The 19,496-nt window shown below is 42.1% G+C and overlaps 1 protein-coding gene across 4 annotated transcripts in view; it reads left to right on the top strand.

Moving 5' to 3' along the window:
• klf8 (Kruppel like factor 8) overlaps positions 1-19,496 on the top strand; it is a 113,846-nt gene that overhangs the window by 14,442 nt on the left and 79,908 nt on the right. The window contains exon 1 of one of the 4 annotated variants that reach the window (XM_031801215.1): positions 13,401-13,433. The exons of the other annotated variants lie outside the window; for them this stretch is intronic. The gene's annotated coding sequence lies outside the window, so the exon portion shown is untranslated. Of the gene's footprint in view, positions 1-13,400; positions 13,434-19,496 lie in introns of those variants that run through there. 4 annotated transcript variants of the gene reach the window in all.

Below are 19,496 nucleotides of genomic sequence, written 5' to 3'. Positions count from 1 at the left end.
GCTGCAGCTGGCTAGCCAATCTAGCGGATATTTCTGTCAAATCAGTTATGGCAAGATCACAAGAGCCAGTGTCTGGATGCTGTTTCACAAGACAGTCGTTGTACAACGCCTTGCCACGAAAGTAACTGGCAACTTAGTTTGAATGTTTTATCACGTCACCGTGGAAACAATATTAACTGCTGCGAGTTGAATGCCTGCAGCGTTCAAGTCAGCTCAGCTGTCCTACAACACAATATTCTATAACTGGCTACTTTCGTCTTTCCTGATATCCGCTGTCAGATCTTTCCCGGGGAGACAAATCCCAGAACGACTATCCCTACAGGTGTAGGTAGGCTACACGTGGACATGGCACAAACATGGCCAGCTTGAGTGTAGATTTCATAAAGTCGATGGGTGTGTTTGTGTTAGACAAATGATTGTGCTGTACATATCATATTGATGTTCTTTATAAAGACAGCATGCCTACCCTTTACCTAATACATCAAAGTCATTTGTGTGTAGAGTACCACTTCAGCTGTCTAACCAGAGATAGAAATATAATTCTATGGTATATTTTCCCAAATCTATGGATTTGTCTGTCTAAGACACTGACATACACAGGTCTCTGTGTGAGGTTCTGTCTTCAAGTCTCCAGTGGGTGATGAAGTCCCTTCCATCTATGTAATTATTACAGATTATGGACATGTGCAGTCAGGTGGCAGGAGGGGTGGAGTGCATGGCACACCTTCCTGGATATGATTGAGTTTGCCTCATGGGTCCAGAAGGGAGTGTTCAATAACTACAGGCAGATATGAGATGCAGGAAAATGGCACTCTTCTCGTACTAATTAGCCTACAAAGTAATATGAGAAGAGTATAATTGCTGAACATATGTAGATATTCTAAACAAAGTGTTTTGATGACGTTCAAGTGTAACAGTTTCATGTAGAGTCAACCATCCTTCACATAATACAGGAGAAGCAGTGTTCTGCTAACATAACAATGTGAAATATTACACTGGTCTTTCATCTTTTATTGTCACAGATACTATATCTATTAACATTTTGTCTGGTGGTGCTGGGGCTACCTTGCCAGTCGTCATTCCTTCTTTTTTTGGTGTCTCATATCCCCCCCATTGATAGTACCATTCGATTCAATAATAACAAAATATTGTAAAAAGTAATCGATATGTCTTGTATGATTATTATCACTGAGTGCTACCTAATTCTGTTCTCTCCTTCGAGGACCAGTGGTGAACAGGCTGGAGGTGAGGTCTTTGCCAGAGCCCCATTGATGGGCATAGCAGCAAAGATCATCTCCTGGCCCCTCATCAAAGATACTGGTTGGTCACACACGCACAGAGCACTAATTACATTATCAATGGTGAACAGTGATCAGGCTGGTGCCACCAGGCTAGGTTATACCCTGGACATTATATGGTGAACATATTGATCATGCTGGTGACAGGCTAGGTTATACCCTGGAAATGATATGTTGAACACAGTGATCAGGCTGGTTCCATCAGGCTAGGTTATACCCTGGACATTATATGGTAAACACTGATCAGGCTGGTGCCAGGCTAGGTTATACCCTGGACATGATATGGTGAACACAGTGATCAGGCTGGTGCCAGGCTAGGTTACACCCTGGACATTATATGGTGAACACAGTGATCAGGCTGGTTCCAGGCTAGGTTATACCCTGGACATTATATGGTGGACACATTGATCAGGCTGGTGCCAGGCTAGGTTATACCCTGGACATTATATGGTGAACACATTGATCAGGCTGGTTCCACCAGGCTAGGTTATACCCTGGACATTATATGGTGAACACATTGATCAGGCTGGTTCCACCAGGCTAGGTTATACCCTGGACATTATATGGTGGACACTGATCAGGCTGGTTCCACCAGTCTAGGTTATACCCTGAACATTATATGGTGAACATAGTAATCAGGCTGGTGCCAGGCTAGGTTATACCCTGGACATTATGTGGTAAACATTGATCATGCTGGTTCCAGGCTAGGTTATACACTGGACATTATATGGTGGACACTGATCAGGCTGGTGCCATGCTAGGTTATACCCTGGACATTATATGGTGGACACAGATCAGGCTGGTGCCAGGCCAGGTTATATCCTGGAGATTATATGGTGAACACAGTGATCAGGCTGGATCCACCAGGCTATGTTATACCCTGGACATTATATGGTGAACAGTGATCAGGCTGGTTCCACCGAGCTAGGTTATACCCTGGACATTATATGGTGAACACAGTGATCAGGCTGGTTCTACCAGGGTAGGTTATACCCTGGACATTATATGGTGAACAGTGATCAGGCTGGTGCCAGGCTAGGTTATACCCTGGACATTATATGGTGAACAGTGATCAGGCTGGTGCCAGTCTAGGTTATCCCCTGGACATTATATGGTGAACAGTGATCAGGCTGGAGCCAGGCTAGGTTATACCCTGGTTTACCCTGAACATATCATCACATAGTGAATTCAGCTGTAAGCTAGTGTTTTGTGAACAGTAATGAACATATCATCACATAGTGAATTCAGCTGTAAGCTAGTGTTTTGTGAACAGTAATGAACATATCATCACATAGTGAATTCAGCTGTAAGCTAGTGTTTTGTGAACAGTAATGAACATATCATCACATAGTGAATTCAGCTGTAAGCTAGTGTTTTGTGAACAGTAATGAACATATCATCACATAGTGAATTCAGCTGTAAGCTAGTGTTTTGTGAACAGTAAGGAACGTATTATCACAAAGTAAATTCAACTGTAAGCTAATTTTCATCATAGGTACACTTCAACTATGACAGATAAAATGAGAAAAAAAACCTGAAAATCCCATTGTAATATTTTTTTATGAATTTATTTGCAAATTATGGTGGAAAATTGTAAAATAAATAAAAATTAAGAATGGTTGACTTTCATAAAGCTGGTAAGGGTTACAAAAGTATCTCTAAAAGCCTTGATGAACATCAGTCCATGGTAAGACACATTGTCTATCAATGGAGAAAGTTCAGCACTGTTGCTACTCTTCCTAGGAGTGGCTGTCCTGCCAAGAAGACTGCACATGCACAGTGCAGAATTCTCAATGAAGTAAAGAAGAATCCTAGAGTGTAAGCTGAAGACTTTCAGAAACCTCTGGAACATGCTAACATCTCAGTTTACGAGTCTACGATACGTAAAACACTAAACAATCATTGTTTTCAGGGGAGGACACCACGGAAGAAGCCTCTGCTGTCCAAAAAAACCATTGCTGCACGTGTGGAGTTCGCAAAATAGAACCTGGATGTTCCACAGCGCTACTGGCAAACTATTCTGTGGACAAATTATACTAAAGTTGAGTTGTTTGGAAGGAACACGCAACACTGTGTGGAGAAAAAAAGGCACAGCACACCAACATCAAAACCTCATCCCAACTGTAAAGTATGGTGGAGGCAGCATAATGGTTTGGGGCTGTTTTTCTGCTTCAGGGCCTGGACAGATTGCTATCATCGACGGAAAAATAAATCCCCCAAGTTTTCAAGACATTTGGCAGGAGAATGTAAGGCTATCTGTCCGCCAATTGAAGCTCAATTGAAGTTGTGTGCTGTAACAGGACAACGACCCAAAACACAGTAGTAAATCAACAACAGAATGGCTTCAACAGAAGAAAATGCGCCCAGTCAGAGTCCTGACCTCAACTTGATTTTGAAATGCTGTGGCATGACCTCGAGTGGTTCACAACCAGACATCTTAAAAATATTGCTGAACTGAAACAGTTTTGTAAAGATGAATGGTCCAAAATTCATCCTGATCGTTGTGCAGGTCTGATCCGCAACTACTAAAAACGTTTGGTTGAGGTTATTGCTGCCAAAGGAGGGTCAACCAGTTATTAAATCCAAGGGTTCACATACTTTTTCCACCCTACACTGTGAATGTTTACACGATGTGTTCAATAAAGACATGAACATTTATAATTGTTTGTGTTTTATTAGTTTTAAGCAGTTAGTTTAGTTAGTTAGTTAGTTTTAAGCAGTCTGTTTGTGACTTAGATGAAGATCAGATCAAATTGTATGACCAGTTTAAGCAGAAGTCCAGGTTAATTCCAAAGGGTTCACATACTTTTTCTTGCCACTGTATTGCATCTTGCCTATGCTGCTCGGTCATCGCTCACCAATATATTTACATGTACATGTTTTATTCCATCCCTTTAGATTTGTGTGTATTAGGTAGTGGTTGTGGAATTGTTAGATTACTTGTTAGATATTACTGCACTGTCGGAACTAGAAGCACAAGCATTTCACTACACTCAAATGAACATCTGCTAGCCATGTGTATGTGACCAATAAAATGTGATTTGATTTGAACACTAAGTGGGAGAGGGTAGTGTGGAGTGCAATAGTGTTGTTCTTGGGCACAGGGACTATGGTGGTCTGCTTCAGAAAGGTATTCACACTCCTTGACTTGTTGTGTTACAATGGATTCAATGTAGATGATGTGTCACTGGCCTACTACACACAATACCCCATAATGTCAAAGTAGAATGCTGTTTTTTTAGGTCAATAAGTATTCAGCCCCTTTGTTATGAAAAGCCTAAATAAGTTCAGGAGTCATTTATTTAGGCTTGCCATATAATTTGCTTAACAAGTCATATAAATTGCATGGACTCACTCTCTGTGCAATAATAGTGTTTTTAACATGATTTTTGAATGACTACCTCATCTCTGTACCCCACACATACAATTATCTATAATGTCCCTCAGTTGAGCAGTGAATTTAAGACACAGATTCAACCACAAAGACCAGGGAGGTTTTCCAATGCCTCACAAAGAAGGGCACCTATTGGTAGATGGGTTAACATAAAAAAGTAGACGTTGAATATCCCTTTGAGCGTGGTGAAGTTATTAATTACACTTTGGATGGTGTATCAATACACCCAGTCAGTACAAAGATACAGGTGTCCTTCCTAACTCAGTTGCTGGAGAGGAAGGAAACAGCTTAGAGTTTTCACCATGATGATTACTTTAAAACAGAGTTTAATGGCTGTGGTAGGAGAAAACTGAGGATGGATCAACAACATTGTAGTTACTCCACAAGACTAACCTAATTTACAGAGTGAAAAGAAGGAAGCCTATACATAATAAAAATATTCCAAAACATGCATCCTGATTGCAATAAGGGACTTAAGTAAAACAGCAAATAAATATGGAAAAATAAATTAACTATGTTCTGAATACAAAGTGTTGTTTGTTTAAAATCCAACACTTTACTGAGTACCACTCTTCAAATGTTCATGTATGGGGGTGGCTGCATCATGTTATGGGTATGCTTGTCACCGGCAAGGACTTTTCTTTAGGATAAAAACAAACGCTAAGCACAGGCAAAATCCTAGAGGAAAACCTGGTTCAGTCTGCTTTCCAACAGACACTGGGAAACAAATTCATCTTTCAGCAGGACAATAACCTAAAACACGAGGCCAAATATACACTTGAGTTGCTTACCAAGACGACATTGGATGTTCCTGAGTGGCCTAGTTACAGGTGTGACTTAAATCGGCTTGAAAATCTGTGGCAATACTTACAAATTGCTGTCTAGCAATGATTAACAACCAACTTGACAGAGCTTGAAGAATTTTTTAAAATAATGATGTGCCAATGAAATCACTGCCAATGGTGATTCTAACATGTATTGACTCAGAGGGTTGAATACTTATCTAACCAAGATATATTAGTGTTTTTTTCTTAACAAATGTTAGAATTTTCCACTTTGACATTACAGAATATTTTGTTTAGATAATTGACAACAAAAAAATCACAAGTAAATCCATTTGAATCCCACTTTAACACAACACAATGTGGAAAAGGTTACGGTGTGTGACTCCTTTCCTAAGGCACTGGGTGGACAAAACATTAGGAACACCTTCCTTTTGCCCTCAGAAAAATACCTCAATTTGTCAGGGCATAGATTCTACAAGGTGTTGAAGCATTCCACAGGATTGCTGGCCCATGTTGACTCTGATGCTTCCCACAGTTGTGACTAGTTGGCTGGATGTCCTTTGGGTGGTGGACCATTCTTGATAAACACGGGAAATGTGCAGTTCTTGACACACTCAACCCGGTGCACCTGGCACTTACTACCATACCCCATTCAAAGGCACTTTAAATATTTTGTCTTGTCACCTGCTGAATGGCACAAATGCACAATCCATGGCTCAATTGTCTCTATGCATAAAAATCCTTATTCAACCTGTCTCCTCTCCTTCATTTACACTATTTGAAGTGGATTTAACAGATGGCATCAGTAAGGGATCATAGCTTTCACCTGGTTTCACCTTGTCAGTCTGTGTGTTATGGAAAGAGGAAATGTTCCTAATGTTTTGTACACTCTGTGTACGGTCAGAACACCTTTTTTTTCTTCTTATCCTGGATAATTCCCCCTCCTGGGAAAGTAGAGAGAGAGTGGCCCCGACACAGCAGCAGGCCCCAGCCAAAACGGTTCCAAGGGCAGGCAGACACTTTCATTACAGGAATCATGAGGATAATGCACTTCACTGAATGTCCAAATCATGATTTTAGCCTCCTACAAAAAAATAGGACGATTTGTTTGAAGATGACCATGTACACTGAACAAAAATCTGAACGCAACACGCAACAATTTGAAAGATTTGACTGAGTTAATGTTCACAGAAGGTTATCAGTCAATTGAGATACGTTGATTAGTCAATGGATTTCACACGACTGGGCAGGGGCACAGCCAATCAGAATGAGTTCTTTGTCCCACAAAAGGGCTTTGTTACAGACAGAAATAATCCACAGACGATTCCGCTGGTGAAGAAGCCGGATGTGGAGGTCTTGGGCTGGCGTGGTCTCTGGTTGTGAGGCCTGTTGGACGTATGGCCAAATTCTCTAAAACCATGTTGGGAGGTGTCTTATGGTAAAGAAATGAACATTACATTCTCTGCCAACAGCTCTGGTGGACATCCCGGCAGTCAGCATGCCAGTACACTCCCTCAACTAGAAACATCTGTGGTGTTGTGTTGTTATTACTATTTTCCCTAATCCGTACTCTTATTCTAACCCTAAAACTAACCCCATCTCCCCTAAACCTAACCCTAACACTAATTCTGACCATAACCCAAAAAACTAACCCTAGAAATGTGTTGGTTCCCTTGTGGGGACCAACAACATGTCCCCAGTTGGTCAAATATGTGTTTGTTTACTATTCTTGTGGGGACTTCTGGTCTCCGCAAGAATAGTTCAACATGTCCACACACACAAACACTGAGTTAAGATTATCTGATCACATGTTTGTCTGTAGGCGTGTGTGTATATTTGTGAGTGTCCTCTCTCCGGTCACACCCCTCCCCCTTTGGCACAGAGAGGTTGGTTTCCCCACCCCTTAGAGGGAGAGGGAAGGGCAAAGGGGCTAGACTGCACTATGGAATTTGGGCAAAGGTTTGAGGTCTGAGAATAGTGGTGGTTGGTTAGGTAGAGGTTGGCCTGGTGTGTGTGTGTGTGTGTGTGTGTGTGTGTGTGGTGTGTGTGTGTGTGTGTGTGTGTTTGGAGAGGGGGAGTTCATTTGAGTGGCTCAATCTGGTTCTCCCCCTTGAGCCTTTCGCAGTGGGAGAACCTGCCACACACTTTCCCACCCTCAGCCCAGTGGGTGGTGTTGGCATCTGGCCCCGGGGCCCTTCCTCGGTGGGGCCCTTCCTCGGTGGGGTCCTCCTGGGCTCTATAGGCCCAGCCCTCCAGCCCTGCTCTAGCCCCACAGCGCTGGTTATAGTGAACCTCTGTCTGTGTGAACCTCTCAGCCTCTCCCCCTCATAGCCCTTGTCCCCTCTCTTCTTCTTCCCTGTTCACTGTCCCATTTCTTCTCCTCTACTGTCAAATCCTCTCCCTGTTCCCCTTATATCTGTACCCTTATCTTCTCCTCTACTGTCAAAGCCTCTCCCTGTTCCCCTTATATCTGTACCCTTATCTTCTCCTCTACTGTCAAATCCTCTCCCTGTTCCCCTTATATCTGTACCCTTATCTTCTCCTCTACTGTCAAATCCTCTCCTGTCTTCTCTTCTCTTTACTCTCTACCCCACCTTCTTTCCTCTCCTTTTTTGTCCCCTCTTCCCCCAGTGCTGTAGGCCTCATAAGGAGGAAAAGCAACCCGTTGTAGAGGTTATGAGTCTAGTCGAGCCTAGAGGGGAGCCTCCCTCCCTCCATCATCTGCCTGTATGGTAAACAGGACATTTTATCTCTTTCATGAATGAATGTGTTGACCAACTGCTCTCCAACAGAGAAATTGGTTGTGGGTGCTTTGTGTGTGTCTCTCTCCGTGTCTCTCTCTCTGTGTGTCTCTCTCTCTCTCTCTGTGTGTGTGTGTCTCTCAATTCAATTCAAATTTTTTTATTGGCATGACGTAACAATGTACATATTGCCAAAGCTTACTTATTTACAATAAGAAAATAATAAGAATTTAAATTGTCAACGGGACAACAGTAACAACAATAACCAAGTGTCAAAATAACCATACATTGAACAACAACAATAAGCATACAATAGAGGACATGTACAGGTTGATTGGTCTGTCAGACAATGTCCCTCATCTTATGAGGCAATATAGTGCGCTTCCAACCCACAGCTCTCTGCGTCCTCCCCCAACAGGACGGGTAGCCTACTCTCATCAGAGAGGTCTTTGAAACCTTGAATAAGGGTTTCAAATTTGGGGAAATAACACTCTCTAATTGTTTTATATTTTTCACATTTTGTCAGGAGATCCAGCTCCGTCTCAGGTTCTGCTGTTGTGCAGTGGTTGCACAGCCTTTCCTCTACAGGGAGCCAGGTTTTCCTGTGTCTACTCTTCTCAATGGCAAGGCTGTGCTCACTGGGCCTGTACTTTGTCAAGGGTTTTCTAAGGTTTTGATCAGTAACCATGGTCAAATAGTTAGCGACAATGTACTGTCGATGTAGGGCCAGATAGCACTGCATTTTTGCTTTGTGTTTGTGCTTGTGTTTCCCAATAAGCAATGTAGTTTTGTTTTGACTGTGTTGTAATTTGGTTTATTCTGATTGATTGGAGGTTCTAATCCTGAGGTTTTAGTGTGTAAGTAGACAGGTTTGTGAACTCAGCCCCAGGACCAGCTGGATGAGGGAACTCTTTTCTTTGCTCAGCTCTTGGCAATGCAGGGCTTGGTAATGATATGCGAGGGGGTCACTGTATTTTAGATGTTTCCAAAACTTAATTGCTCTTTTTGGAGTTTGTATTATTAGTGGATATTGGTCTAATTCTGCCCTGCATGCATTGTTTGTAGTTTTCCTCTGGACATGTAGGAGAATCTTACAGAACTCTGCATGCAGGGTTTCAATGGGTTTGTTGTCCCATTTGATTAAATCTTGTTTTGCAAGTGGACCCCACAACTCACTGCCATAAAGTGCAATTGGTTCAATGACATATTCAATTAGTTTTATCCAAATTGTAATAGGTATTTGAATTATCTTTTTAATGGAGTAGAATGCCCTGTGTGCTTTCTCTCAGTTTATTCACTGCATCATTAAGGTGTCCAGTTTAGCTTATTTTTAAACCTAAGTAATTGTAGTGTGTGCAGTACTCTATATATGTTGTACCAATTGAGAACTTTGGTCTAATTCCCTGAGATCTGGATCTTCTCTGGAAAATCATTATTTTGGTATTTTTGGGGTTTACTGCCAGGGCCCACGTCTGGCATTACTGCTCTAGCAGGTCCGGGCTCTGCTGTAGGCCATGTGCTGTGGGTGACGGCAGACATAGGTCATCTGTGAAGAGTAGGCATTTAACTTCTGAATTGTGGAGACTAACACCAGAGGCTGAGGATTTTTCTAGAATAGTGGCCAATTCGTTGATGTAAATATTGAAGAGTGCAGGGCTCAGATTGCAACCCTGGCGAAGGCCCCGCCCCTGGTTAAAGAATTCTGTTATTTTCTTGCCAAGTTTAATGCTGCACATATTGCCAGTATACATTGATTTAATTATGTCATATGTTTTACCCCCTACACCACTTTCATTAACTTTGTAGAACAGTCCTGTTTGCCAAATAGAATCAAATGCTTTTTGGAAGTTGATAAAGCAAGTGTATATTTTGATGGACATGTTTATCTATCAGGGTGTGTAGGGTGTAAATATGATAAGTTGTGCGATGTTTTGGTATAAATCCAATTTGGCTTTTACTCAAGACATTGTGCTTATTAAGGAAGTTTAGAACTCTTACATTTATAATACTACAGAAAACCTTCCACGGGTTACTTTTCACACAAATGCCTCTGTAATTGTTAGGGTCAAATTTGTCTCAGTTCTTAAATATTGGGGGTTTGAGTCCTTAATTCCAGATGTCAGGGGAATAACCTACCCTCAGGATCAAATTAAACAGTTTTAATATAGCCAATTGAAATTTTGCACTAGTGAGTTTGAGCATCTCATTTAGGATGCCATCAGGTCCACATGCTGTTTTATATTTGAGAGCCTGAAGTTTATAGAGCTCCTGGTCAGTAATTGGGGAGTCCAGTGGATTTTGATTGTCCTTTATAGTCTTTTCTAATACATTCAACTTCTCATGAATTTGGCGTTCTATGTTTGTGTCAATTTGAACGCTGCCGTAGACTGTTTTAAAATGGGTTGTCCATATGTCAACATTTTGTATTGCTAATTCCTCTTGTTTAGATTTTTGTCGTTTTTTTCTTCCAATTTTGCCAGAAGTTGTTTGTTTTTATGGACTCAATTAGTGTCAGCTGCTTGCTGTTGTACTGTACCTTTTTGGTTCTGAGTGTACGTTTATAGAGTTTTAAAGTCTCACATTAATGAGTCTCTCTCTCTGTGTGTGTCTCTCTCTCTATGTGTGTGTGTGTGTGTGTGTCTCTCTCTCTGTGTGTGTGTCTCTCTCTGTGTGTGTCTCTCTCTGTGTGTGTGTCTCTCTCTCTGTGTGTGTGTCTCTCTCTCTATGTGTGTGTGTGTGTCTCTCTCTGTGTGTGTGTGTGTCTCTCTCTCTATGTGTGTGTGTGTCTCTCTCTCTGTGTGTGTGTGTCTCTCTCTCTATGTGTGTGTGTGTGTCTCTCTCTCTATGTGTGTGTGTGTCTCTCTCTCTATGTGTGTGTGTCTCTCTCTCTATGTGTGTGTGTGTCTCTCTCTCTATGTGTGTGTGTGTCTCTCTATGTGTGTGTCTCTCTGTGTGTGTCTCTTTGTGTGTCTCTCTCTGTGCGTGTGTGTCTCTCTCTCTCTCTCTCTGTGCGTGTGTCTCTCTCTCTCTGTGCGTGTCTCTCTCTCTCTGTGCGTGTCTCTCTCTCTCTGCGTGTGTCTCTCTCTCTCTCTCTGTGCGTGTGTCTCGCTCTCTCGCTCTCTCTCTCTCTCTCTCTCTGTGTGTGTCTCCAGGGTACCAACTGTAATTATGCTTCCTATTCATCATGACCGTTAAGCAGAACACACAGAGGTCAGGGGCCATGGTACTGAGAGGCAGGGCTGAAACTGGAGGGTACGGGGCAAGGCGTGTGTGTGTTTGGCGTGTACCTTTGCTGTGTATGCGTTGTGATTTATGTGTTTGTTAATGTGTCACATGTACAGTTTGTGTGTGAGACAAAGACAGCGTTATGGTGTGTATGTCTGTATTCTCTCCCCCTCAGGCACCTCCTGGCTGTGGGGTTTTATTTATGGCAGCCGTGGCCTGTGTGATCTGAGGGTAAACCATTAACTGTCTAGCTTCATACCAAACCAATATGGGGTCATGGTACAGTTACAGTAGACATTCTGTCACTTCCTCCATTCTGGGGCTACAGCATTACAGGATGTATCCCAGTTTCCTCACCTCATAGTCGATGGTAATGGGCCTTCTTTCACTGTGTGTGTGCTGTTAGAGCCACAATGTTCCCAGAGACTCCGGTGTCCGACTGTGTGTCTGTGGGAAATAGGAGAGGAAGGAGTGAGGGACAGACGTGTGTGTGTCCCAGAAAGCAGGCCTAGCTGGGAGGGGCGCAGCCACAGAGCCATGGGGGTGTGGGAGGAATGATGAGGGAGGGAAGAGCAGTGACCCAGATTGTCACTCTGTTCCCCCCTCTCCATCTCTGTCACACACGCTCTTCCTCTCTTACACTCATCACTCTCTCTTTCTGTGTCTTTTTTTCTCCTGCTGCAACAGATCCCAGGGAAGGGGAGTCTCTCTCAATTCAATTCAATTCAAGGGCTTTATTGGCATGGGAAACATGTGTTAACATTGCCAAAGCAAGTGAGGTAGACAACATACAAAGTGAATATATAAAGTGAAAAACAACAAAAATTAACAGTAAACATTACACATACAGAAGTTTCAAAACAGTAAAGACATTACAAATGTCATATTATATATATATACAGTGTTCTAACAATGTACAAATGGCTAAAGGACACAAGATAAAATAAATAAGCATAAATATGGGTTGTATTTACAATGGTGTTTGTTCTTCACTGGTTGCCCTTTTCTCGTGGCAACAGGTCACAAATCTTGCTGCTGTGATGGCACACTGTGGAATTTCACCCAGTAGATATGGGAGTTTTTCAAAATTGGATTTGTTTTCGAATTCTTTGTGGATCTGTGTAATCTGAGGGAAATATGTCTCTCTAATATGGTCATACATTGGGCAGGAGGTTAGGAAGTGCAGCTCAGTTTCCACCTCATTTTGTGGGCAGTGAGCACATAGCCTGTCTTCTCTTGAGAGCCATGTCTGCCTACGGCGGCCTTTCTCAATAGCAAGGCTATGCTCACTGAGTCTGTACATAGTCAAGGCTTTCCTTAATTTTGGGTCAGTCACAGTGGTCAGGTATTCTGCCGCTGTGTACTCTCTGTGTAGGGCCAAATAGCATTCTAGTTTGCTCTGTTTTTTTGTTAATTCTTTCCAATGTGTTAAGTAGTTATCTCTTTGTTTTCTCATGATTTGGTTGGGTCTAATTGTGCTGCTGTCCTGGGGCTCTGTGGTGTGTGTTTGTGTTTGTGAACAGAGCCCCAGGACCAGCTTGCTTAGGGGACTCTTCTCCAGGTTCATCTCTCTGTAGGTGATGGCTTTGTTATGGAAGGTTTGTGAATCGCTTCCTTTTAGGTGGTTGTAGAATTTAACAGCTCTTTTCTGGATTTTGATAATTAGTGGGTATCGGCCTAATTCTGCTCTGCATGCATTATTTGGTGTTCTACGTTGTACACGGAGGATATTTTTGCAGAATTCTGCGTGCAGAGTCTCAATTTGGTGTTTGTCCCATTTTGTGAAGTCTTGGTTGGTGAGCGGACCCCAGACCTCACAACCATAAAGGGCAATGGGCTCTATGACTGATTCAAGTATTTTTAGCCAAATCCTAATTGGTATGTTGAAATTTATGTTTCTTTTGATGGCATAGAATGCCCTTCTTGCCTTGTCTCTCAGATCGTTCACAGCTTTGTGGAAGTTACCTGTGGTGCTGATGTTTAGGCCAAGGTATGTATAGTTTTTTGTGTGCTCTCTCTCTCTCTCTCTCTCTCTCTCTCTCTCTCTCTCTCTCTCTCTCTCTCTCTCTCTCTCTCTCTCTTTTATATATATTAAATTCAAGGGCTTTATTGGCATGGGAAACGTGTTAAGTTAATAAACAATACAATTTCAACAGCAAACATTACACTCACTAAAGTTCCAGAATAAAGACATTTCAAATGTCATATTATGTGCAAATAGTTAAAGTATAAAAGGGAAAACAAATAAACATTAACATGGGTTGTATTTACGATGGTGTTTGTTCTTCACTGGTTGCCCTTTTCTTGTGGCAACAGGTCACAAATCTTGCTGTTGTGATATCACACTGGTATTTCACCCAGTAGATATGGGAGTTTATCAAAATTGGGTTTGTTTTCAAATTATTTGTGGATCTGTGTAATCTGAGGGAAATATGTTTTTTATTTTTTATTTTACCTTTATTTAACTAGGCAAGTCAGTTAAGAACAAATTCTTATTTTCAATGACGGCCTAGGAATATTGGGTTAACTGCCTCTTCAGGGGCAGAACGACAGATTTGTACCTTGTCAGCTCGGGGGTTTGAACTTGCAACCTACCGGTTACTAGTCCAACGCTCTAACCACTGTGTCTCTAATATGGTCATACATTTTGCAGGAGGTTAGGAAGTGCAGCTCAGTTTCCACCTCATTTTGTGGGCAGTGCACATAGCCAGGTCTGCCTACGGCGGCCTTTCTCAATAGCTTCCTTTTAGGTGGTTGTAGAATTTAACCTTTTACGGCTGCTGTCCCTGTACAGGGATCAACATCAGCGGAAATTTCAGAGTGACAACTAATAGTACTCGATACAACTCAAACTTTCATTAAAACACACATGCAGGGTACTCAATTAAAGCTACACTTGTTGTGAATCTAGCCAACATGTCAGATTTTTAAAATGCTAATATCTGATAGCATGCAAACCCGAAATACCCAAAGGGGACGTAAACAGAATAATTTGCGTAGCCGGCGCTACACAAAACGCAGAAATAAAATATAAAACATTCATTACCTTTGACGAGCTTCTTTGTTGGCACTCCTATATGTCCCATAAACGTCACAATTGGGTCTTTTTTTCCGATTAAATCCGTCCATGTATACCCAAAATGTCCATTTATGAAGCCCGTCTGATCCATGGAAAAGCACCGTTCCAAAACGCAACGTCATTTTTTTAAATGAAAAAAATTGCCTATAAACTTTGACAAAACACTTCAAACTACTTTTGTAATCCAACTTTAAGTATTAGTAAACGTGAGTAGCAGGACGTTGAAATTTTGCGCGAGTTTTAACAAAAAGATGCGAAAATTCGCAGCCTCCCACGTGTCTTTTCTGGATTTAATAATTAGCGGCTATCAGCCTAATTCTGCTCTGCATTATTTGGTCTTTTACATTGTACACAAGGGTATTTTGGCAGACTTCTGCATGGAGTCTCAATTTGGTGTTTGTCCCATTTTGTGAATTCTTGGATGGTGAGCGGATCCCAGACCTCACAACCATAAAGGGAAATGGTTTCTATAACTGATTCAAGTATTTTTAGCCAGAGCGTAATTGGTATGTTGAATTTTATGTTCCTTTTGATGGCATAGAAAGGAACCTCTTGCCTTGTCTCTCAGCTCGTTCACAGCTTTGTGGAAGTTACCTGTGGCGCTGATGTTTAGGCCGAGGTATGTATAGTTTTTTGTGAGCTCTAGGGCAACGGTGCCTAGATGGAATTTGTATTTGTGGTCCTGGCGACTGAACCTTTTTTTAGAACACCATTATTTTGGTCTTACTGAGATTTACTGTCAGGGCCCAGGTCTGGCAGAATATGTGCGGAAGATCTAGGTGCTGCTTGGTTGGTGACAGAAGCACCAGATCATCAGCAAACAGTAGACATTTTGTGACCGACCTCCTTGATTCTGGTTTATGTAGCAACATTTGAAATGTTTATTTTTTTTATTTTTACATTGGATATAAGCAGAGACACAGAACTACAAAATGGTATATCATACACTGCATTTGCGGAACAATGGGAACGTAGTTCTGCTTTGAAAGTTGATAAACTTGTAATCTCTCTTTTGAGAAAATGGCCTTGGAAAGTTTTGGCACACCTACTGGAGAGCCCTTCTTTGTCTACACCAATTCAGCATCATTCATTCACACCCTCTTAAGCTTTAGCCCCACCCATCTCTTTAAGGATTCACATGTAAGGTCATGTGCTAAACAGTGAGTAGTGTAGTAAAGATTAAGACTAAAAGTGGTCAAAGTAGTAGCCTACAATAAGGATCCATTCCAGGTAAACAGTATCCAGATATAAATATTAGATTGTGTTTTTTTGTTAGTTTTTTATTTCACCTTTATATAACCAGGTAGGCGAGTTGAGAACAAGTTCTCATTTACAATTGCGACCTGGCCAAGATAAAGCAAAGCAGTTCGCCACATCCAACAACACAGAGTTACACATGGGATAAACAAATATACAGTCAAAAATACAGTAGAAAAAGTCTATATACAGTGTGTGTAAATGAGGTAAGATAAGGGAGGTAAGGCAATAAATAGGCCGTAGTGGGGGAATAATTACAATTTAGCAATTAAACACGGGAGTGATAGATGTGCAGAAGATGAATGTGCAAGTAGAGATAGATAAATAAATACAGTATGGGATGAGGTAGTTGGATGGGCTATTTACAGATGGCCTATGTACAGGTGCAGTGATCTGTGAGCTGCTTCGACAGCTGGTGCTTAAAGCTAGTGAGGGAGATAGGAGTCTCCAGCTTCAGAGATTTTGTAGTTTGTTCCAGTCATTGGCAGCAGAGAACTGGAAGGAAAGGCGGCCAAAGGAGGAATTGGCTTTGGGGGTGACCAGTGAGATATACCTGCTGGAGCGCGTGCTACGGGTGGGTGCTGCTATGGTGACCAGTGAGCTGAGATAAGGGGGGACTTTACCTAGCAGGGTCTTGTATATGACCTGGAGCCAGTGGATTTGGCGACGAGTATGAAGCGAGGGCCAGCCAACGAGAGCGTACAGGTCGCAGTGGTGGGTAGTATATGGGGCTTTGGTGACAAAATGGATAGCGCTGTGAAAGACTGCATCCAATTTGTTGAGTAGAGTGTTGGAGGCTATTTTGTAGATGACATCGCCGAAGTCGAGGATCGGTAGGATAGTCAGTTTTACGAGGGTATGTTTGGCAGCATGAGTGAAGGATGCTTTGTTGCGAAATAGGAAGCCGATTCTAGATTTAATTTTGGATTGGAGATGCTTAATGTGAGTCTGGAAGGAGAGTTTACAGTCTAGCCAGACACCTAGGTATTTGTAGTTGTCCACATATTCTAAGTCAGAACCGTCCAGAGTAGTGATGCTGGATGTGCAGGCAGGTATGGGCAGTGATCGGTTGAAGAGCATGCATTTAGATTTACTTGCATTTAAAGAGTAGTTGGAGGCCACGGACGGAGAGTTGTATGGCATTGAAGCTTGTTTGGAGGTTAGTTAACACAGTGTCCAAATAAGGGCCAGAGGTATACAGAATGGTGTTGTCTGCGTAGAGGTGGATACGAGAATTACCAGCATCAAGAGCGACATTATTGATGTATACAGAGAAGAGATTTTGCCCGGGAATTGAACCCTGTGGCACTCCCATAGAGACTGCCAGAGGCCCAGGCAACAGGCCCTCTGATTTGACAGACTGAACTCTATCAGAGAAGTAGTTGGTGAACCAGGCAAATCATTTGAGATACCAAGGTTGTTGAGTCTTCCTCGACCTTGGCCAGGTCGAGGAAGACGGCTGCTAAGTACTGTCTTTTATCGATGGCGGTTATGACATCGTTTAGGACCTTGTGCGTGGCTGAGGTGCACCCATGACCAGCTCTGAAACCAGATTGCATAGCTGAGAAGGTACGGTGGGATTCGAAATGGTCGGAAATCTGTTGACTTGGCTTTCGAAGACCTTAGAAGGGCAGGGTAGGATAGATATAGGTCTGTAGCAGTTTGGGTCTGGAGTGTCTCCCGCTTTGAAGAGGGGGATGATTGTGGCAGCTTTCCAATATTTGGGAATCTCAGACGATACGAAAGAGGTTGAACAGGGGTTGCAACAATTTCGGCAGATAATTTTAGAAAGAGGGGGTCCAGATTGTCTAACCCGTCTGATTTGTAGGGGTCCAGATTTTGCAGTTCTTTCTGAACATCAGCTATCTGGATTTGGGTGAAGGAGAAATGGGGGAGGCTTGGGCCAGTTGCTGTGGGGGGTGCAGGGCAGTTTACCGGGGTAGGGGTAGCCAGGTGGAAAGCATGGCCAGCCGTAGAAAAATGCTTATTGAAATTCTCAATTATTGTGGATTTATCGGTAGTGACAGTGTTTTCAATCCTCAGTGCAGTGGGCAGCTGGGAGGAGGTGCTCTTATTCTCCATGGACTTTACAGTGTCCCAGAACTTTTTTGAGTTTGTACTACAGGATGCAAATTTCTGTTAGGAAAGCTACGGCTAGCTTTTCAAACTGCCTGTGTATATTCCCTGAAAAGTTGCATATCACAGGGGCTGTTTGATGCTAATGCAGTACGCCACAGGATGTTTTTGTGTTGGTTAATTAAGGGCAGTCAGGTCTGGTGAGAACCAAGGGCTATATCTGTTCTTAGTTCTCCATTTTTTGAAAGGGGCATGCATAGTTAAGATGGCGAGGAAAATCACTTTTAAAGATGTTTATTTTATTTTTAATTTTACCTTTATTTAACCAGGAAAGTCAGTTAAGGACACATTCTTATTTTCAATGACGGCCTGGGAACAGTGGGTTAACTGCCTGTTCAGGGGCAGAACGACCGATTTGTACCTTGTCAGCTCAGGGGTTTGAACTCGCAACTTTCCGGTTACTAGTCCAACGCTCTAACCACTAGGCTACGCTGCCGCCCCAATAACCAGGCATCCTCTACTGACGGGATGAGGTTTACCCAGACACACTTGTCTAAATTGATGGGACATGTGAATGAAATGCTGTAATCCTCAGCCACATCTTGGATGGTTCTCTACAGAAGGTGTAGACTGTACAGTCAAGTGTTTACTTTGCTGTATCACATATAGATATTGTCAATATTAATAAAATAATAACCAGTATGTACCAGAACAATATCAATAACGATATCAGTGACAGATGAGGTAGTTATTTGCATACAATCAGGGCTAAAGTGGCTGAGCAGCAGGATAAAAAAAAATAGTAGCAGCAACTTATGGCGTGTGTGTTAAGAGAGAGTCATGTGAATAGAGGCACTGCAGATAGTGCTGATGACTGGGAACTCGCCCCCAGTGATCAACTGGTCTGTCCGAACCACGCGCGATCAAGATAATCTATATTCGGAGAGCCTGTTTCTGTCCTGCCCTTGACTTTGGTGCAGGGCACGTGATGTCCATAGGCTCTTCGTCACAAAACTCCCTGATCTTCTCAAAAAGATAAGTTTGTCTAGCTGTGTCCAGTCCAGGTGGTGCTTGTCCAGGCAGACCATCTATGGGAGGAAGGATGTCAGCGATGCGCTGACCCCGAACTAGAGGTCGACCAATTATGATTTTTCAAAGCCGATAACGATTATTGGAGGACCAAAAAAAGCAAAACCATTTTTATATATATATTTGTAATAGTGACAATTACAACAATACTGAATGAACACTTGTATTTGAACTTAATACATCAATAAAATCTCTTTAGTCTCTAATAAATAATGAAACATGTTCAATTTGGTTTAAATAATGCAAAAACAAAGTGTTGGAGAAGAAATTAAAAGTGCAATATGTGCCATGTAAGAAAGCTAACATTTAAGTTCCTAGCTCAAAACATTAGAAGATATGAAAGCTGGTGGTTCCTTTTAACATGAGTCTTCAATATTCCAAGGTAAGAAGTTTTAGGCTGTAGTTATTATAGGAATTATAGAACTATTTCTCTCTATACCATTTGTATTTCATATACCTTTGACTATTGGATGTCCTTATAGGCACTTTAGTATTGCCAGCCTAATCTCAGGAGTTGATAGGCTTGAAGTCATAAACAGCGCAATGCTTGAA

This window comes from Oncorhynchus kisutch, linkage group LG22 (assembly GCF_002021735.2).
Source record: "Oncorhynchus kisutch isolate 150728-3 linkage group LG22, Okis_V2, whole genome shotgun sequence".
Classification (NCBI taxonomy): Eukaryota; Metazoa; Chordata; class Actinopteri; order Salmoniformes; family Salmonidae; genus Oncorhynchus; species Oncorhynchus kisutch.
Note: the sequence above shows the minus strand (reverse complement) of the source record. Positions and strands in the feature narration are given on the sequence as shown.